General features: G+C 41.7%; 1 protein-coding gene across 5 annotated transcripts in view; it reads left to right on the forward strand.

The window, feature by feature from the left end:
* Positions 1-17,666, forward strand: part of SLC4A7 (solute carrier family 4 member 7) — a 111,777-nt gene that overhangs the window by 357 nt on the left and 93,754 nt on the right. The window lies entirely within an intron of this gene.

A 17,666-nucleotide genomic window follows, 5' to 3' on the forward strand; every position in this document is an offset into this window, starting at 1 on the left:
CCGGCGGGAGCCGCGGGCCGGCAGCTCGCCCGGGTCCAGCCCCCACATCGCCCGGCGGCCGGCGCGCCTGGCCGGCCCCTTTGTGTGGCCGCCCAGGGCGAGGGGGCGGGCGGCGCGGCGCCGAGGAGGCCCGCGTGGGGCGGCCGGCAGCGCGCCGCGGGCATCCCGGCCGCCGCGTCCTGGGCTCCCAGCATCCGGGGGGACCCGGGCACCCCGCGGGGTCCGCCGCCCAGCAGCCGGACCGGCGCTTCCTTCTCCCCGCAGCGCTCGCCTCTCGTTCCCGGGCGCTCTCCCTGCCCGCGTCCCGGTTCCGGTGGCCTTGGCGCTGGAGTTGAGGTTAGCCCTTCGGAAACCCATCCTCTTCTCCCTCGAAGGAGGAGCGCGGCTCCACCTGTCTAAGCCCCAGGCGGTGGGTAAGAGCTGGGTGAGGCTTCCCCGTGTGTCCCGTCTCCCCTCCAGCCCGCGGTGCGCTTTGTTCGGGGACTTGTCCGGCCGCGTGGACGAGCCGCCTGCCTTCGCGGCCAAGGCTACCTTGCGTTGCTGGCTCTGCCTGGTCCGCCTCCTCCTCCTCCTCTTCTGGCGAAAACCGAGGCCTCGTCCTGCCGCAGGCCAAATAGAAAGAGGAAGGTGTCCCCTTTCCTCCGAGGCTGCTTCGGCTTCGGCTTCAGGGCTAGAGGGGAGTGGGGGTGGGCTTTGCAGAGGTCGCTGTTCACCTCTGGGATGCTGGACACGCGGCCCGGGCTCCTTAAAATGACTTCCTGCTTTCATGTGGGATGCATAGGTCCCCACGGCTCTGATTCTTTCCTCCCTTCATAGTTCTTGACTCGAAGAGGGAATAGAGGTGTTCGAAATTTTCCGACTTCCAGCTCTCACTTTGTGACCAGCACAGGAGGGAAGGTGGCAGTGAAAAATTTCCAGTCTGTCACAACTAACAGGAAAATTGCTTTTCACGTGTTTTTATTCAAGAATTTCACTGACTTTCCCCCTCCCCCACCTCCTGTCCTTTTAGAGATGACTGTAAGGGCCATGGAGACTAGCCGTTCATCATTTCAGTATGTTCTCCTATAAATTCTCAAAACATGGAGAAGAACTTAGTCTCCAGACAGTGAAGTCATTTAGCAGTGGTTTTGGGGAAGAGTCCTCGTGGTGATGGTAATGGAATGCTGGAAACTCCTCTGTCCTAAGGAATCTTCTGTAAATCTTTGTGTGGCCTTTGAATACACTGTGTTTGGGATGTATTTCTTAACACCTCTAACAGTGTGTATCAGGTACACTGGGCCGTTCTTAAATTTATTTGCAAATTTTCACTTCAGTAAAGAGTGTCTGCGTTTTCATGAAGCTGGGGAGGAACTATGATATATTCTCAGATTTGCCTCCTTAGCTTGCAGAAGAAGCTTATGGATAATGCCATTGCCTTCCACGCCATTCATTCATTCATTGTGGTAACACTTACTTAGAACTTATCCTGCAGTGCCCAATGCAACAGAACCAGCTCTGCTCAAAAGAGGGAGACAAGTGACAAAGAGATTATCAAACATGTTATTAACCGAGTGGCAGGGGAGCACTTTGGAGGGCTATACCTCTTAAATCTTGGGAAGCTAAGACTTGGCTACAGAAGTAACCATGCATACATTGATAATATGAATCAAATGTAATAAGCAGTCCTAAGGTCTAAAAAGTCAATGAGAGAAAGGAAAACTGTTGGCTTAAGTAGTAGAGAACACTGTCGCTTGAAAACTGGAAAGAGAGGGACTGTTGGCATTGACAGAGTTAACTCCTTCCTCACTGGTTTCGCCTGGTAAGTGAAAGTCATGGAAGCGGAAGATTATGATACTCGTTAGTCATAATTCCTGCAACTCCCAGCCAGCTGCTTAGTGTAGTCAAAATAAAGGTAGAATAAATTTATTATTCATAAAATGCTATCTTAGGTATATAGTCATGCGAAATTTTTTGAATAAATTGGTGGCAGTTTGTGTTACTCTGAAACTGGAGCCCCTCAGTTTCCTCATTTAGGTGCTACGGTTTCTTCTGCCCTTAAAATTCTGTAGTTTTCATTCATCGCGGGTCTGGGATAGAGTGGAAAGTAGCTTATTGAGAAATGCAATTTTTGTTTGCTGTGTTACAAAAACTCATCATCACGGGCCTCCCTGAGAACTGGTTTGAACTGTCATTCTTGTTTTCTGGTATAGAGTAAATCCTGTTACAGTAAATATCACTGTTTAGCAGTTTCCCAGGTTTTTCAGATGTTCTAGTTTTAAACAGTGTGCGATTTAACAGAATTCTGTTAATAACTGTTACATGATTTCATTCATTTTACAGGTATCTATTCAGTATCTCCTTGGTGGCAGGGGATATAGGCAACAAGGTGGACAGAACCCTAACCTTGTTGAGTTTGTCACGTGTAGTGAATTCAGTGATAGTATTTGCATTCCTGCTAATTCCTTTTGTGAGTGGCAGTTAAGACATTTTCATGAGCCTGTTAGAAATACTCTTACAAAAGTAGTTGGTAGAAATGAAAGATACTACCAACCCAATGTGAATTCAGTGGTAATCGCCAGTGAGGGTGTTTGGCAGATCTGGAAGTATGCAGTTCTTTGGGGATCTCTGTGGCCAGGTATTGATAGCTCTAGAGATATTATGCACCCCAGGCATATTATCAGGATTTTAGTTGCCTTTTTGCCTTATAGTTGGTATCTCTGGGCCACCATCCATAGAAGTGTAATAAAGGGAGAAACAGCTAACCTGTCATCAGTCCAGATGAAACCGTGAGACAGCTGAGTCGGGCTGAAGAATTGCTTTACTTGGTAATTGAGCCTGGGATGTACACAGGTTTTCTTCTAAGAGAACTTAAGATGTGAAAATAGAGTGTTTTGTTACACTCGCCGACTCCTGTTACTTGAGTAGGTTAAAATCGAAAGCCAAAGTAACCTAGTGTTGGAGGAACCTGATATATTATTTTAGTGCTTTGTGGTGGACTCAAAACCTCGCTGCTTGTGCTTGTCAGCATCCTGTGGTGGGTTGCTTTTCTTCCTCTTTCCTTCCCCTTCTTTCTCGCTGTATTTTACTGCAATTTGATCTTTAAAGTCGATAGTACCTGCAACTCGCAAGATAGGCCATTTATATTAGGGAACACGCAGGTGATTCCTAGGGTTAAAATTACAGATTATTCATTGTGGCTTTTGACTCGTATTATCGCTTCCTCTTACTGATTACAGATTCTTCTGTAGTTAATCAGTTTTTATGCATACATTATTTCCAGATTTTGCAAGAAGCATGTAATAAGTAATAAAGATCAGTGTTCACAAATGTAAAGATTCAGTTGGCTGTCTCCCCCTCCTTTTTAGTCCCCTATTGAACAAGGGAATTTTTGATTCCTGTACAAAGTGGGTAGCTCTTCCAACATTCTAACTGACAATGAAGTTTGCCTCTGTTTTTGTCGGCAGACAATTTAGTGTATTTTGTTGAGTGATACTCATTGAATTTTACAACTTGTGGAGACTTTTAGGATTATTGGTAATTAAAGCAGACCCTTGAACAGTGCGGAGGTCGAGGGTGCAACCCTCCACGCAGTCGAAAATCCACATAGAACTTTTCCAGTCGGCCTTCATCTCCACGGTTCCACATCCACGGATTCAACCAATGGCAGATCACATAGAACTGTGGTATGTAGTTATTGAAAAAAAGTCTACATGTAAGTGGAGTCCTGGAGATCGAACCTGTGATGTTTGAGGGTCAGCAGTGTAACGGTAACCCATGAGGGGGTCTGTCTGTGGCGGGCTAGGGTGGCAGTGCTCCTGCTGACAGCCTCCCTGAGGGCAGAGGGCTAGCAGACTGGAGTAGAGCTAGATTTCCGCAACAGTGACTTTTTCCTAACATGGGCTAGACAGTTTAAATGACTGCTGTAAAATGAGAGTGGCCAAATATATCCAGAGAAAAATATAATTCGAAAAGACACATGCATTCCAATGTTGATAGCAGCACTATATGCAATAGCCAACTTATGGAAACGACCCAAATGTCCATCGACAGGACTGGATAAAGAAGATGTGGTGTATTTATACAATGGAATACTACTCAGCCATAGAAAAGAATAAAATAATGCCATTTGCAGCAACATGGATGGACCTGGAGATCATCATTCTAAGTGAAGTAAGTCAGGAAAAGAAAAATACCATAGGGTATCACTTATATGTGAAATCTAAAAAAAAGACACAAATGAGCTTATTTATAAAACAGAAACAGACTCACAGATATAGAGAACAGACTTATGGTTATGGTGGGGAATGAGGGTGAGAAGGGATCAATTGGGAGTTCGAGATTTGCACCTCTTGGGGAGTGATGGAAATGTTAGCCATCTTGATTGTGGTGATGGTGTCATCGGTGTAGACATCTATCAAAATTCATCAAATTATACATCTGAAATATGTGTAGTTTACAGGAATCATACCACAACAAAGGTGTTAAAAAAAATGATGAGTGTGGTGAAACACTTTTTTTCAGAGCTTGGTTTTGAAAGATAACATGATTATGATATTGATTTGAATTTTTTATCTGGAGCTAATGTGCCACTACAGAAAGGTTCTAGTTTGGCTATTTAAAGCAGATTTTCAGATTTTCTCCAAAGAGCTTATTTTTAAGTATTTTAAGTTTTCTTTAACCATAGTTTGGATTTTAATAAGTGTATTTAGACCGTTTTTTTTTTGTTTGTTTGTTTTTGGAGGTGGGGAACAGTATCATAGTGAAGGGTAAAACACAGTCCACCTTTCATAACGGAATAGAAAAGATGCATTAATATTTTAAATATCCTTCCTTTTTCTTTGTAGAGTGTAACGTCGAGCGGTGTAGTTTGGTCCTCATTCTTTCCACACGTCAGGCAGTATAGAATCATCCTCTCTCTGGGTTCTAGGACTGCTCTGCTGCTTTTTGTCAGTTTGCTCGATGTGGAGAGCTGTTGAGTTGCATATTATCTGTGATTAGGAACTGGGGCATTGGATGTATCTTTGCAAATGGATTCCCGTGTGCAAGATGCCTGCATTCTTTAAAAAATTTTTTTTTCTTAATTTTTTTCTTTGCCTGTACTCTTAATAGAGCCTAAGAAGGGAAAAGATGATACTTAAAATCTATTTTTCGCATACTTTCCCACTGCGTGTAATTGACCCTTTGGTGCTTTTGTGCTTGGTGCCCGCTCTTTTATATACAGAATATTTTCAGCCTAATACTACTCTTTATTCTGGAAAAATCCTGAAAATACTCACACAGAACTCCTCTCACTTTAGGGATTGATGTATTCAGCAAAAAAAAGGGAATAAAGCTAATCTACGTCTAGTAGACTCTCTCTTCCCATTGAGTTCTGTGGTAGTGCTGGAGACGTTTCTGTGAAGTCCTGAAGAAACACATTTTTATGAGAATTTAAGTTAGAAGTTCCGGGTTCAATCCCCCATAGCTCCATTAAAATAAATAAATGAATGAATGAATGAATGAATGAATGAATAAATAAATAAATAACAATAAATAAACCTAATTACCCCTCCTGCCAAAACAAAACAAAACAAAACAAAAAGAATTTAAATTAGAAGTTCCTATTTTATTATATTTTGGCTACTGGGCTATTATCTTGACTTAGAAAACACCCTTTCTTTTTCAAAACTTTTGCGTTTTGTAGTATTTGCTGTGGGTGGGTGGGGGTTCAGGGGAAGGGAGGGAGGAGGGTCTGAATTTCAGCAGGTGCAGCTTTGGCGCTAGGCTGGGTGAGAGGGGCCTGGGCTGGGCCTCCGCCCACACTGGCTCTGTCCTCTGAGTGTCCCTCAGAACCCTCAGATCCAGATGTGGTGGCCCTGCGTGTGTCACCTTTTCAATTCAGTACATCTTCTCTCCAGATCACGTCCCTAACTGGACTCGAATCATGCTTGGGGATTCTCTGATCTGCATTTAAAACTCTAGAATTTTTTTTGTTTCTCCTGGGCATTCACACGGTCATGTTTGCATTTGCTGCAGAATTATATTTCTAGTCAATACTACTGTCTAACTATGAAATGTATTGCATTTTTCAAATCCCAGAGGAGATTCCATATTGTATAAGGTGAATTAAAGATCAGCTTTCTTAATCCTAGTGTATTTATTTAAAATCAGAGACACCTGTGGAGAAACCAGACCACACCTGTTGTAATAGTTCTCACAGTTATTCAATAGGATTTCCTTTGCTTGATATTGTTAATTGTTCAACACGATCCCTTTGAGTAGACTTTATTCACTTTGCACCAAGAACATCTCATGGTGAGTTCTCTGCTGCTTTTTCATTAGTTTGGCATGAAAAGTGCTCTGAACTCTGTCCTGGCATTTGGGTATTAATGGTGCCATAGATAACATAGCATTGTCTATTTAAAAATTGCTTCTGAAATGGACATGCCCATGGGGACCGTGGAAGGGGCTCGGGGGTCCGTGAGTCACCAGAAACTGAAAAAATTTAAGCTTGTATGCATCCTTTTCTAGGAGAGGATCAAATAGCTTTACTTTCAGACCTCAAAGGGGTTTATAATCCAAAACACAGCTAAGGCCTAGTCTAAAATTTAGCGCAGCTTGGTTTTGTGCCTTCCTTAAAAGTTCATGGTCTTATATTTTGCCAACTAGATGACAATAATTACTAACTTCACCCCAGTATTTGCTAAAGTTTGTTTTGCAGAACACTGTACACCTGTTGAAGGTTTTGCCAAAGAACCATTCTATAGCCGAGTAAGTTTGGGAAATGTCACTTGGAATACTTTTGGGAGATTCACAGTGGATAATGGTGTATTAAAGGCTCTGAGAAGTCCTGTAATAAACACAGTAAGCTTTGATGGGGAGAGGATGCAGCCATGTGAGGTAGACTTTTCTGATGGTTCTTACAAAATATGAACAGTAGGTCACTAACGTGTTGTATTATAAGTCTAAGAAAGCAAATCCTGTGGTATCTATAATTCACTTTCTTGCAGTAATAAGAGATTTGAAAAATGTATCACTTAAGAAGATGCTTTGGAAGCAACATAACAGGTCACTGGGTGAGTAGATCATGGTATGTCCACACAGTGGGATTCTCCAGCTGTGAAGAAGAATGAGACGATCTCTTTGTACTGATGTGGCGAGATCTCTAGGGTAAATTGATCTTAAAAAACCGAGGTGTGGGGTCAGAAGATACTGTTTCGTGCCTTTTCTCTAAGTGGGGAGTAAGAATGTCTGTTTGTATTTATTAGTATTTGTATAAATACACTGGAAAGATTACCGAAAAACGAGTGAAGATGAGGGACCAGGACTTGAGGCAGGAGTGGAAGCAAAACTTTCGGTATAGTCTAGATTTTTGAACCATGCAAACACATTCAGTGAAATAGGATGACTTCCTGTTTTGTGCTATGTCATGGGTTGACATACCTCTGGCTGTTTCGTGAGAGAATTGTATGTCGATAACAGTCTAACGCGTTGTGACCTGCTTAACTTTTCCTGTCATAAAGATACCACATAAATAACGGGGCAATACCCGGCTACCAGTAAGATCCCATGCTCCGTGCCTGGCAGTGATACTAAATGTTCGAGTCCCTTGGAGGTTTTGAGTTTGCGTGTTCCTGACGTCCGGATCCTTCCCTCGCTTTCAGCTCCTTCCTGCCCAGGGATTTAGATTAATGAGGAGTGAGTGGAAGGTAGGATGAGGGGAGAGACTGAGGTGCTGCTGTTGTAAATAAAAGGGCCTTAGGCCTAAGGAAGTAGCTGCTTGGTTTTTTATATATATGTCTTTAAACTTAGAATTTTCATTTGTGATTTTTTTTTTGTGTTTCCCTTTGAGAATCATATGTATTTAAAAAAAAAATTGTCCAGATTAATTACATTTGTTGAGATCACTGTGGCACAGTTGTGGGGGGCACCTTTCACGTTGCTTTCCTGTTTTTGCTCCAGAAGGCACCAGTGCTGTGTGACTGGTTTCTCCTGGAGCTGTGCCACTCGGCGGGACGGAGGGGACACGTCACTGTAACTGCAGATTCCTCGTGGTGTTGTATGTATTCCACGCGAGATTCCCGACATTGAAAAAATCCAGTTAAACGTAAGACTAAAGAAACGATTTCCGGCGAGCCAGTTTTTAGAAGCCAGTAATTTGGGAAAGAGAGAGAATCATTCTCTCCCTCTCCTGAAAGTTTTTTTATGTTTCCATTGAAGATAGAGCTCAGTGGGGTTCTTTCTGAGCCTAAAGCATCCCGGGCAAAACAGTGGAACCCCACTCAAGGTTCTGCTCATTCCTCCTCCAGTCCTGGGTTACACCAAGCAGACGAGAAGTCTTTGTCTTCATGGTAACACCACAGTTAACCTTGTGGTTGGACAGCGTCACATGTGTCACACGGATGTGAATCACTCATCTGGGGTTTATGGTTTGGTCCTTGCTATGGCTAAGCTGGAGAAGAGTACCATTTACCGTGAAGCCTGTTGCATGATTTTACTTGGATAATAGTTGAAAGCTCTGGTTGCTTCAGAAAGCTGAATTAGCTGTAGTTCTTTTTCTGTATTTAAAAGCTTTTATTACTATAACTTTTGTGAATTAGTTGCTAATGTTATAGACATGAGCCATTTTAGTGAAATTTGCCTCTTTGCCTCCGGATTCTCTCAGGGCAGGGATAGAGTTTTTCTGGATCATTGCTCAGTCCTCAATTAGGTCTATTCTTGGTTTTAAAACATAGAAGACAATCAGTGAATATCTGTTCAGTGAGTGAATGTTAGGATAAAACCATGAACTCTGTAAGATTTGAAGTTGGATATATTCCTAGTTAATTGTTTAATCAGTTAATGAATTATATAACTTTTATTTGTGATGTTACCTTTAAGAAAAAGACTCCTGCTCTGCTTGGTTTGGCTGCCAGTGGGAGAGACTAGAATACTCCTTTCCTTGCTTCTGTTGAGGAGGAATATTGAATAAACAGTTTGGATTGATCCCAAAGTAAGAGTGCTTAACATATTTTGAAACCTGAGATAGGATTTTAGGCAAGTGAGCATCAGTAAAATGAAAATTTTATGACTCTTAAGATATTTTCACACGTTTCAAATACATTTATATTGATTGTTGGAAAACAGCGGGTATTTTACTTATTTATCAATACTTGTTTTATGAAAATCAGTGACTTTCAAAGTATATGATTACAGCCAGTGGCAAGAAAAGGGATCTCAGATCCAGGTACAGTGTCAGCTGTTACACATACTGGTTTAATATTGCACTGTTTCTCTTAATTCTTTAGAGTTATTACTTGTGTAATAGAATTTTTTTGTTCATCTGCTTTCAGTTTTATGGTTTTGAGGTTCATGGACCCTCGTCCTTCCTGGACTGTCTCCCTGACTTTGCAGTCGGTGTGTCAGTATTTGTACAGGTGCTGGGACTAACCAATGCATCGACTCGGTGGAGTCCTTCAGTACTCTGTATTTATTTTTGTTTTCCTTTCATTGTTCCCACATGACCTCATGACATGTTCAGGAGGGACTTCCTTATTCATTTTGGCACGTGCGTTAGCGGTGTCCTCAGTATAAGGTTCTGTTATGAGCCTGTTTATATCTGGACAACTTGGAATAAGAGACTCTTTCAGACTAAAATTGGCCTCCATTTGGTCTTTCATCTTTATTCAATAATGGGGAATTCACTAAATAACCACAAGCCCAAAACCTCTTTTTCAAAACAAGGTAAAATTTGAAGGTGGCCCCTGGTGTAACAGGCATGTGCTTGGGTTTCAGACTCTACACCTGGGTTCCCTGTCCCTAATCTGCCACCAGCTGGCCTTTGGGCAGCTACCATCTTTGAGTCTCATTTTTTTCTCATTTGTAAAATTGAAATTATTGGGCTTACTCATCTTGTGTTCATATAAAATATCTCATGTACCAAAATTCTAAGCGTTAGTGTACGTATTGATGGAAGAAATAGAAAGTAGAGAGTCTTATTAACTCCTCTTAAAGCTGGCATTAAGACATTCGGGTTAACTCTGCGGAGAGGGGCTGTGTTTTAGGAAGGACTCAGTTTTCCTCCTGTGTTTTTCATTTACTCTCACTGCCACCCTCACAGCACTTCTGGTTTTCCCCACACCACGCAGTTCTGAGATGCTCGCTGAGTGCCCTGCAGTAAGGATGTGTCAGAGGATACAGGTGAACGTCCAGGTGAAACAGGCACACAGGGCAAGGTGTAGGGGGAGGCGTCCGGAGCCTCCATGGAAACCCCTCTCCCAGCACCTGCATGTGTTCAGGCACCCGGAAGCTCTCTGCACCCTACACTTCTGGCAGTTTTGTGGAGGCACGACAGTCATTAAATCCATTTGAGCCCCTCTCCCCTGTCTGGAGGATGGGGGGTAGGGCTGAAAGTTCCGAGCTTCTCATTGTGGCCTTTCTGTTTCTTCTGGTGACCAGCCCCCACCCAGGAGCCCTCCCAGAGTCACCTCATCAGAACAAAAGACACTGCTGTCACCCAGGAAATTCAAGGGGTTTAGGAGCTCTGTGTCTGGAATGGGGTCAGAGACCAAATATTAGAACAAGAGATGCTGCTAGAACTCTTGCCATGTAGGAAATTCCAAGGGTTTAGGAGCTGTGCGCCAGGAACCAGGGATGGAGACCAATGTATGTGTTCTTGTCTCTTATCTCACAGGTTAGATGATAGTTTATTGCCTTAAGCCTCAAATTTAAAAGAATATAATTATATTTCGACAAAATGCTTAGAAGTTTAAAGCATAATATAATTATTTTTCTTTAAATAATTTTAGCCACTTGACAAAACATTTAAAATGTGATATATGTCTCTCCTTTCAAAAACAGAGTACTGATCATTAGCTCGCTTTGGGCTAGTGGGTATTTTTAATCTTACCTTGTTTTAATTTTCTTTTGTCGTTGAATTTCTTATCTGCTATAGATTCCGTATAGATAACAAAAGAAATCACATAATTAAAAATGGATTGGGAGAAGGGTTTTCTGTCACTGGCACCAGTTTTGCCTCCTAAGATGGGTGGTCTTCTGATTTTTGGCTTGTCCTACCAGCTCAGTTCTGTCTTGATGACGTTTTACTGTATTTTCTTGTTAGTGTTTGGATTTCAGAATTTAGTCTGCAGAGTATTGCAGTGCAAAAGCGTTTATTAGCACACTGCTTGGCAAAGAAGGTACCTACTCGTTACCCTGCTGAGGCTTGATGATAAGAAATCATACTTCATAGAGTTCAAAGTTTTCTCCTTAAATCTGTCATTTACATTTTTTTCTGTTATCTGAAATAATAAGAATGTATTTTATTGGATAAAGTGAATGTTCTGAATTTTGTTTTGCATGTACATACACACTTTATATAAGTGTTTATATATTTATTTGAATCATTGGATAATTGAACAACTTAGAGATATTTAGGAATTTTCAGATTAACTGTGTAACGGGTTTTATTGAGTTAAAATAGTCAAGTTCCCATTCTGTTTTACAAACATGTGATTTCTCGAAAAGGTCGTGGGAGTTTTAAGGTAGTGCAGTGTGTGTTAAGGAGATCAGGACGGACTTTATTAACTGCACTTTTCTTAGATTGATGTTTTCTTACCTACATTTTTCAGGCTACTGCACCTCTTTTTTAAAGACACTTTTGACAGAGGTAAGATATAAACAAATAAAAGTAATTTAACCGATTAGAAATCAAAATGGAATATTTTAACGTAATGATCTCACAGCAGAGTGTGGGCTCCCCCAAGTTAGAGTTCGCATTGGAGGTGCGATGAGCAGAGGTGGGAGGTAAGGGAGTGAGGGAAGGGATTGTTAGATTAAATTTCATCGTTTCAGATCGCAATTGAAAAATGCCAATTGTGTATTTTACAGAATCGCATCTGCTCAGTTTTTGTATGTTAACTTATTTTGCTGTCCTCTGCTGATTGCGTTAATTTAGCAACAAATGGGTTGAAAAGGTGAAGTGATGAATATTGAGTGGACTAGCCGGGAAGGGCTGTTTTATACTTGAAATACGAGTGCTGCTTCACTTATGGACGTCCAGTAGGGGCAGTTTCAGGTTACAGTTTGGTGGCAGTGAGGTTCAGATCACTGGAGATTATGTCTTCTCCCTGTGTCCGCAGTAGGCAGAGAAGTGTGTGATGGAGGTGTTCATTGAGAAAATTTTGTAGAAAGCCACCATGGTAACATTCTCACCTTTATTTTCCAAGCAGCCTCAAGCGAAGGGTCTGTACGTAGTATTAAGTGAGCGTCGGTAGACTAATTTGGATCGGGCCTGTTGGGTAGGGGCCGATGAATGCCTTGAATAACTGGTGTTGCAGCTTTTATCTTAGCTTGTTGTCCGAAATAAATAAGCTGACCTGTGGTTTCCAGAGCGCAGGCCTAGGGTCTTCAGTGAGAACTTTCCTATCACTGTGTGGGTCGTGAGTTACAGGTTTAACTTGCTCCTTTTCGCCTTGTCCTCCACTTTTCAAAGTAGCCATGGAGCTAAAACCCTGAAAACCTGTGCTTGTCCAGCTTTTCAAGTAGAAATCCTCCTTGATGTTTAACGGGGTTAGCCATCATAAATTCAAACTATCCTAAGGCGACAATGCGTTTAATCCATTTAACCTACATCATAGCTTAGCCCCGCCCACCGTAGAGGTGCTCGGGACACTTACATTGCCCTCCAGTTGGGCACAGTCATCTCCAAGCCTAATTTATAATAAAGCATTGAAAAATAGCTCATGTAGTGTATTGAATGCTGTTCTAACGGTGAAGAGCAGAGTGGTTGTCCAGGTCCAGGCCGGTTCAATTGTTCACCCTGATTGTGTGGCTGACCCAGAGCTGCGGCCGCCCAGCCTCACGAGGGAGGGCCGTCCCACCTACCACTGGCCTGGGAAAAGATCAGAATTCAAAATTTGAGGCAGGGTTTCTACCGAATGTGTATTGCTTTAGTACCAAGGGAAGGTGGATCGTCTGAAATTTACGGCGGGTTACCCCACATATGTCTTCCTTCTGAATCTTCTTACTGTTTTCCAGACTTCAGGGTGTGATTTATTAGTGGTTAGCAAAAACAGCTAGTGGATTATCACAAGCGTTAAAAGCAAAAAAGGAAACAAGAGTAGAAAATAGCAATACCTTGCAGCGGTAAGGACAAATGCTGTTTAGTGGAACTTTCGTTTGTTTCATACATACATATGTAGACACGTAAACAGACGTGTATGTCTTGGTTGTGATGTGAAGTGCGTTTCTTTCCAGGGGTGGATTTGATTGCATTCTTCTGGGAATAATACTTACGCTGTTTTCATTTAAAGCTTTAACATATCCAAGTAAGTATTTAGATTAAACCCTGTTATTTGACTCATAAATTACGCTACATCAGACATTTTTGTATTGGAGACGTTAACTTCATCTTCCATTAACAGTAGTTTCCTGGTTCCATGTATAGTGAATGAAGTGCACTGAGACGGTAGACCTGCCAACAGGTTTTTCTCTGGTCATTTTCAAACTCTCATCGACTTGGAGCTCATGAGCAAAGAAAAATTGATAATATTTGTAATTAGAAAGACTGTGTTTCATCAGTTTGATCCAGAAGTACCAGGCATACCGCAGTGTCCCTAATGAGAAGGTCGTTTGGAAAGGACCTACGTGGAAAACGTGGTAGGGAAGACCTTACCTTTAACCCTGCAGCAGCTGGATCAGAACTCTAGCAGGGCAGATTAACTAACTGCTTTGAGATTTTGTAAGATGAGAAGCGTGGAACCCTTAATGAACATGGAACTGTAATTCCTGTTTCCTGTGGATGCAAACACATGATTAGAAGAGGCTTGAAAGAAGACAAGCATTGTTTATTGTATTGGTTAATCCTTAGAAACTTAGTAATTTTTTGGATCTGAAGGAGATTCCATTTGGTTCAATAGCTTATTGGTATATGAAGGAATGAGTCTGATTCTATTTGATAAACTATAATATAAGACTCAGTATATTTGCAGATTAAGTATCTGAAAGTGAAAAAAGCAGAAAGTGTTCTGTATGATTCTGCTTGTGTGTATTTAATGGAAGGAAATTCAATATTGAATATTATGATTAATATTGAATAGTGAAATAGATCAAAGCTAAATATTGAGTATTTCTTGGAGGTGGAATTTGAGGCTAAACAGATCATAGGTTTTAGTTTTCCAACTTTTTACAAAGAGCAGGCATTTTTTGTTTTAAGAATATTTTAAGATACCAGAAGTTACTCTCTCACAGCCACTTCCCACACAGATCGGTAGAATGATGATCTCTGAAAGAATTAAACTATTTTTTGGGGCGATTGGACAAGGTGGTCATCTTTTTTGGAGCCTGCCGACTGGATCCTCATTCTGACACCACAGCAATGGCTTTTAATTATTGACCTGTGCGTTTTGTTTTTAGCGTGAAGATGCTTGTACTGAAAACCAGTCTCACACAATCAAGGTTTAGGCTTCTGAAGAGTTTTGTGTGTTTAGGTACTGCTGTCATCGTACCAGAAGTCTTCTGAATTACGCACGCCATTCTAGAAATGAGACCCTTGAAGAGATTTTCAAGGCTAATCGATGTTGGAGCTTTTGACGACTGTTAGAGAGGTCTCAGTGGAACCACGGTAGGAATTTACGCCTGTTTCTGATGTGCAGTGTCGTTCATGTGATTTGGTAACCAGTATACGCCCATAATTCTTATTCTTTGAACTCAGAGGTGGTTGTCTGTCCGTCTTAGTTTTTTTCCTTCTTTATGCTGTTTGCACTTTCTTTCATTATCTAATTAGAATCGGCAGCTCATATATATTTCATTTAAACACCTAAGTTGTTATGCGTTTTTTTGCCCCCCAAATCCTTTTTTTTCTTTTTTCTTTTTTTGAAATGCATTCATGCAGATACTTGCCAGGGCTGTTTAAAATAAAATTGTTAGGTAGATGGTTTTTCTTACTTTTTCTTTCTGTGTTCTTAACTGGCTGCCTGCAACCCCCTGATAGCTCCGGGTTTGTGGTCCCTCACCCAGACTTGCCCTTCTGTGAACAGTAGTCATTATGCTCCTCATTTTTACATCTAAGTGCTGCATGAGAAACTGAGACAGACATTTCGTAAGAATGTACTCTTTTTAGGGTTCATTTATTTCACAGAATATATATTTATAAGGAGTAAAAATTAAAAAAAATAACTTTGTATAGAGGTATCAAAGTGTCAGTCACTGTAAAATAAGTTGATTTTATATAATTGTCCATTTTTATTATAAATTAGGGTGATGTTCACAGTTCTGATACTGCTGATGGTTTCATTGAATATTTTCTCTTGTGTCATGAGTACTGCTGAGAGCATAACAGAACGAGTTGGAACGTAACCCTGCCAGTCACACGTTCGAGGAATGGCAGCGTTCTTCCTGTTTGACGCCTGAGGACAGTGGCTCTCAGAAGCACGGGGCCTCTGCTCAATTCACTCAGCCAGCGGATGGAGGAGTCAGAGTTCAGACCCAGGCTGTCTGGCCCTCGAGGTGGTGCAGCGAATGCCCTTAATACCCATCTTAACATAGCGGAAAATGCTCCCAAAGCAAACAAAGGATATCTTTTATTTTGTGCTCAGCAGTGTCTTTTTTCTTTTTTTTTTTAAATTTAATTTAAATTATTTTTAACTTAATTTTTCCCCCCTAACGGAGGCACTGGGGATTGAACCCAGGACCTTGTGCCCACCAAGCATGGACACCACAGAGCTCTACCCCCCACCCAGTAGTGTCTTTTTCTTAATATGAATGTGACTGTGTAGAGTGGATATACATGGTGGGTACGGCCTTTGCCTTTCTGAAAGCTCAAAGCTAATGGTTTTCCTTGTTGGGATTTAGCCAGTTTTTCCCCTCCCTGATGAGAGAACTAATTTAAACACTATTTTTATTACCTTGCTTACCCTTTATCTTTCTTCCCTGTTATCTGCTGATGTTCACCCAGACATGGAGAGTGTTGACACCTGACTCACAGCCTTCCTGTAGGTCCCTCAGGCGAAGGCCTTTTATCCTCCTGGGTGGAGAGTGCTGGGGGGCAGGAGGGGTGACCCGTTCAGCCTCTTGACTTTTCTCAGCTACCATGACCCTTACTTCCACTCTGCCGAGCTCATGGCCGAAGCTTCCAGAGCTCCTGTAAGAGATTTCTTAAATTCAGGTATTTCAGCCTAACTAAAAGCTCCTTTATTTTTTTTAAGCTCTTTGCTTTTACTCTACTAATCCCATAATTCTCGTTCTTTGAAGTTGGAGGCTTTTAAGTCACTTAATCTCCCTCTCCCCCGCCTTTTTTGTCTACTGACTCCACCTCCCTGTCTAGTTTAGAATGTATGGTCCTTATCCAGTCTCTCTTTTTTTTTTTTAATTAACATGTTAAAATTTTTATTCCAAAAAAATCTATGAAGACATTTTCTTAAATTGAAGTAGAGTCAGTTACAATGTGTCAGTTTCTGGTGTCCAGCACAGTGTCCCAGTCATGCATATACAGACGTATATTCGTTTTCATATTCTTTTTCATTAAAGGTTATTACAAGCTATTGAACATAGTTCCCTGTGCTCTACGGAATAAATTTGTTTTTTTATCTGTCTTTATGTACAGAGGTTATCATTTGCAAATCTCAAACTCCCAAATTTGTCCCTTCCCACCCCCTCGCCTCTGTCTTGTCTGAGAGAGAGAATACCATTATGTCTGTTGGTTTTAAATATTTTGGTAAATCCCTAAGCCTCAGTCAATCTAACTGTGCTGGGATTGTTCAAAACAAGTGGAAAAATTACGTTGCACAGCCTTGTAGATTGGTACCCACCTCCATTCATGGTTCTCTCTGATTCTGCAAAGATAGAAAGTACTCCATGTCTTCCTCATTCTCCTGTTCTCTCCTCTGGCCACGCTGAACATTCTCTGCTCTCTTGACTGTCCTCTCACCCCTCAATCCTAGAAATGTTGCTACTTTCTTCACAGAGTCAGTAGAAGATGTCAGAAGGGAGGTCCACCCACTACTGTTTCTACTTGGATAACTCGGCTGAAATGTAAAATGTTTTAGAACTTATGAAACCTTCCCTTCTTTCTGCATTTCTTATCTCAGTGTATGGCACCACGCGCTGTTTGGTTACTCAGGTTTGGAAATGCGAGCATTATCCATGACTTTTCTCTCCCTCTGCCCAGACACCAAATCCAGTGGTCTCAGAATCCTAATTATCTCGAATAAGTCCATTTCTCTCCATATTTCTTTTGGTCATCATGTTTTTTTTTTTTTTGCCTGGAATGATGTAGGCCCCTAGTGGTTAAGGAAAAGAATTCTTCAGTGACACTTGTTAAACAATGGTAAAGCAGACTTTTAAAGGGAGGCCCTAGTGATGGGTATAGAGGCTACTGCAGTCAGAGAGCAATATTGGGCTCAACTCTGACTAACAAGAACAAGTGGCCATTTACATCCAAGAAGCAGGGCTAGGGAGCAGAGGATGGATGGAAAGTTGGTAGGAGGAAGCATCAGAGGTAAGGGGGGTTCTTGTTAGACCATCTCAGCAGAATTGGTGAAGGCAGGACCGAGTGATAAGGTACCAAGGATGGGGGATTTTCACCAGACTGACTTAGCAGAGTCAGTTGTTCAGAGTGGGTTCTACAAGGCCAGAGAGCTGGCCTAGAGGACCCTAATTAAGGTCAGCCAAAAGAGAATGTCTTTGCCACCAGTTCCCGCCTAGAATTCTCTCCAGCGTCCCTTACTAGA

This window comes from Camelus dromedarius, chromosome 17 (assembly GCF_036321535.1).
Source record: "Camelus dromedarius isolate mCamDro1 chromosome 17, mCamDro1.pat, whole genome shotgun sequence".
Taxonomy (NCBI): domain Eukaryota; kingdom Metazoa; phylum Chordata; class Mammalia; order Artiodactyla; family Camelidae; genus Camelus; species Camelus dromedarius.